This window comes from Humulus lupulus, chromosome 8 (genome assembly GCF_963169125.1).
Source record: "Humulus lupulus chromosome 8, drHumLupu1.1, whole genome shotgun sequence".
Taxonomy (NCBI): Eukaryota; Viridiplantae; Streptophyta; class Magnoliopsida; order Rosales; family Cannabaceae; genus Humulus; species Humulus lupulus.
The window spans coordinates 13,792,863-13,797,328 of NC_084800.1; the positions used below are offsets into that span (position 1 = coordinate 13,792,863).

The 4,466-nt window shown below is 30.5% G+C and overlaps 1 non-coding gene across 1 annotated transcript; it reads left to right on the forward strand.

The window, feature by feature from the left end:
• Positions 1-1,827: 1,827 nt before the first annotated feature.
• Positions 1,828-1,934, forward strand: LOC133798822 (small nucleolar RNA R71). The gene has a single exon (XR_009876040.1). It is a non-coding gene; the product is annotated as a small nucleolar RNA R71 (small nucleolar RNA).
• Positions 1,935-4,466: the final 2,532 nt, after the last annotated feature.

The following is a 4,466-nucleotide window of genomic DNA, read 5'->3' on the forward strand; positions in this document are numbered from 1 at the left end:
GACTCGGAGATTAATTGAACATGATCTAAGGGTGAAAAAGGCTCATTTTTGGTTTCATTTAAGGGTATAGACTCTAGTAAAGAATTCACATCATCATTAGAGTCATCAACATGCAAGTTCATACCAAAGTATTTTTCACAAAATTCAAGTAAGTCATTTCCATCATCTTTATAGATACTATCTATCATGTTAACTTCATGTATTTCCTCACACTCAACAGATTTAGCAACATTAAAAACATTCAATTCAACAGTCATATTTCCAAAAGATAATTTCAAAACACCATTACGACAATTTATGATTGCATTAGATGTAGCTAAGAATGATCTAACTAAAATGATAGGAATTTGAGCATGCATGTTTTCTACAGGTTGAGTATCAAGAACAATGAAGTCAACAGGAAAATAAAATTTATCAACTTTTATCAAAACATCCTCTATAATGCCTCTAGGAATTTTCACAGAGCGATCAGCTAATTGAAGAGTTATAGAGGAAGGTTTTAGCTCACCAAGACCAAGTTGCTTATAAACAGAATAAGGCAATAAATTCACACTAGCACCCAAATCAAGTAAAGCCTTGTTAATAAAATGATCACCAATAATGCATGAAATTGTGGGACACCCAGGATCTTTATATTTAACAAGACTCTTATATTGAATAATGGAACTAGCTTGTTCAGTTAAAAACACATTTTTAGGAACATTAGTGTTTCTTTTAACAGTACAAAGATCATTTAAAAATTTAGTGTAGGCAGGAATTTGTTTAATGGCATCTAAGAAAGGGATATTGATACTAACTTGTTTAAAAACTTCTAAGATGTCATTATATTGGCTGCCTTTTTTAATTGGAAGTAATCTTTGTGGGAATGGGGCTTTTGGAATGAAAGGATGGATTGGAATTTCCTTGTTTGAAGAGTCATTGGCATTAGAACTAGAAGGCTGACTCTTTTCTTTTTCTTTTTCGTTTTCAACCTCGGGTATGTAATTGGGCTTGACAATGTTCTTTCCGGACCTAAGAGTTGAAATTGATTTGACTTATCCATTATGACTAGACTTTCCTATCTCATATTGACCCTTTGGATTAGGGATAGGTTGACTAGGGAATGTTCCTTTTTCTCTATCAGATAAAGCAGTGACGAGTTGTCCTACTTGTGTCTCGAGTTTGGTAATTGATTGAGATTGATTTTGTAGGATTTGTTGAGTGGATTGCATAAATTGTTGTAAGGTATCTTCTAAGTAAGGTTTCCTTTGTTGAGGATATGGTTGATTTTGTGGGGCATGGGTTTGGTTTTGTGTGTTGTATTGGTGCCCTTGATTCATTTGGGGTTGGTTTTGTCTCAATGAAAAGTTCAGATGGTTTCTCCAATTTAGATTGTAGGTGGATGAAAATGGGCTATCATTTGGTTTCCCATAAGCATGAAGTGCATTGACCTCCTCAGAAAAGGCTTCTTGGTAGGAAGGACATGATTGAGCATTATGGCACAGACTAGAGCATATAGAACAAACATCTTTTCTTGGTTGTATTGGAGAGTTTATAGTTTGGCTTATGGCTAAAGCTTCTACTTTTCTTGCTAATTTGTCTAAGGATGTTCTTAAGTCTAATTCTTCTTTTACTTCATACCTTCCTCCTCTTTTTGGTGAATTAGTTGACCTAGACCTAGGATCAAAATAATTCCATTGTTGTGAATTGACAGATAAATCTTCAAGGGCGTCCCACGCCTCTTGTCCTTGAAATTTTAAAAAATTTCTAGTATGCATAGATTGAATCATTTGATGATTAGAGGGAGTCAAACCATCATAAAAATATTTTACAAGTCTCCATTTTTCAAAACCATGATGAGGACATTTTAATAATAAATCTTTAAATCTTTCCCAACATTCATAAAACTCTTCATTATCTTTTTGAAAAAACTCGGAGATTTCTCTCCTTAGACTATCAGTTTTAGACACAGGAAAAAATTTCAGCAAGAATTTATTATAAAGTTGATCCCAAGTAGTTATAGACCCTGTTGGAAGGGAATTTAACCGAGCTTTTGGTTTGTCTTTTAATGAAAAAGGAAACAATCTTAGTTTGACTGACTCATCAGAAATTTTTTGAAATTTAAATGTTGAGCAAATTTCTAAGAAATCTTTGACATGCATGTAAGGATCTTCTCTATCTAACCTATAAAAAGATGGCAACAATTGAATGGTTGCTGGTTTAAGCTCAAAATGAGTAGCAGAAGTTGTAGGAAAAACAATGCATGAAGGAGCATTAGATGAAATAGGTGCAAAATATTCAAGCAAAGTTTTTTCAGGCACAACAGGATTAACAATTGGTTCCATGATGCTCAAATTTTTACTAACACTTTCAATTTCAAACAAAGATAAACGTCTTTTTACTAATCGCTTTTTAGAGTTACGTTTCCAATGATGCAAACAATTTTAACAAACAAAACAACAAATATAATCTCAAACAAACAATTTTCTGATGTGGAAGATCTGTTAAAACCGCAACCACAGAGCATACTTATAATTTTTAGAGATTTCACAACAATATAATTCTTATGGTTTACTTGTCCCCAGGCCTATTTGATTCCACTTACTCGCGCACTACTAACAACTCCCCGAGGTTAATTAGTAGAGGCGGATTGAGAATTTTGTTCAAATTTCCTTTAAGCAAAAATTGCTTATGGTGAAAGGACAAGATTTAGGTTTTTTTTTTCAAGTATTTTTCACAATTATAGAATAATATGATAAAAGGTAAAGAAAAATAAGGCAAAATTAAATAAGACTAAAATTTAGGCAAGAGTAGGGAGGCAGAGCATGCCATCAACCATAACAAAATTAAGATAAAAGACTAGGAGGCAAAATTTCCATCAACTAGCTAGGAGGCAAAATTGCCATCGATTAGTAACTTGCGGAAATTAAATAAAATAAAAATTACAACAAGATAAATAAAGAAAATTATAACAAAGGTTAGGAGGCACAAGTGCCATCAACTAACAAAGACATACAAGAAATAAAAATTACAACAAAATTATAACAAAATTAAGAGGCACAAATGCCGTCAACTAAAAAACAATAAATATAAATATATAAGTTTTTTTTTATGGGTGGTAGAACCGTCCCAAATTTTCTTTTTATCTTTTTTTTTTTAGTTTTTATAGATATATTTTTATATTTTTGTATATATAATTTTTTTCTTTTTTTGTTAAGAGCAAAAATTAAAATAACTAGTAGAAGAATTTACTAACCTTGAGATAAATTTCGTTTCTATTTTCTTGCAACTCCCCGGCAACGGCGCCAAAAACTTGATGGACCCCAAACGGGTATGTTTTAAAAATTTATACTCGCAAGCGCACGAATCGTATATGGAATATAGTGTTCGTGTAAGTACGAGATCGAACCCAAAGGAGTTGTATAAAATAAAAAAGAAAACTATTTAAAATCAAAAGTAATAAATTCTAACCTAGCTCCAAAGATTGATGAACTTTAATATTATGAACATAAAATAAAATATTGAAAAATAAAGCTATTTAAGAGAATAAAAATAAGCCAATAATGATTTGAAAATAAGTGTTAATAGAAAAGATTATTAAGATACTAGAATCCACAAAATGTAAGTTTTATAATATTTATTAGTATATTGATTCCAAAGTTTTAGTGATAGTTAAAACAAATCAAACTATCATTTTCAAAGCAGATTTATAATTTTAAGCACAAATTACTTCTAAAAAGATAGGATTTTTCTTCACTTTTCAAAATTATAATTTCAAAGCATTTAGTGTAAATCAATCTAATGAAATAACAAATGAATCAATGAATATTATTTATCAGGCAAAACATAATATTTTTGTTCTAAGCATGGATGTGTACAATTTAATGACACATCTTACACAAAGAATATTATGTTTTTTGCAAAAATGAAGAACAAAGTGCATATTATCTAACAATCCAAAATATGAGATATTAAAGATGAAAGACATATATGAAGAAGAAAAATCCATAAACTTGTTGCATTACAAGGGAAATCAACATACAACATAAATATTACCTAGTTACAAGTTGCTTCATCATGATCTTAATAATCTTATGAAAAAGATTAGAAGCACATAACTAGAATAGAAATTACAAAATAAATGACATACATACTTGCAAAATGCTCTTGAAAAACCCAAAATGGAAGAGAGAATGGTAGAGAGAAAATGGGAGAAAAGAAGACGGTAACCAAAAATTAAGCACACCAAAAATGGTCTTGAAATTCCATATTTATAGCCAAAAAGAGATTATTAAAATAATCAATTTAAATTAATTAAATTGATTAGATTAATTAAATAAAATAAATATGGTATGTAGAGGTAAATTATAGGGTGTAATGATGATGTTGTGGTGAAAATGTGTAGAAAAAAGGGTAAAAAGTTGGCATTTTGGACATAGGGGACAAATGGTACATTTAGGCAATTTTATGGGCTCAAGAAGTGGCTG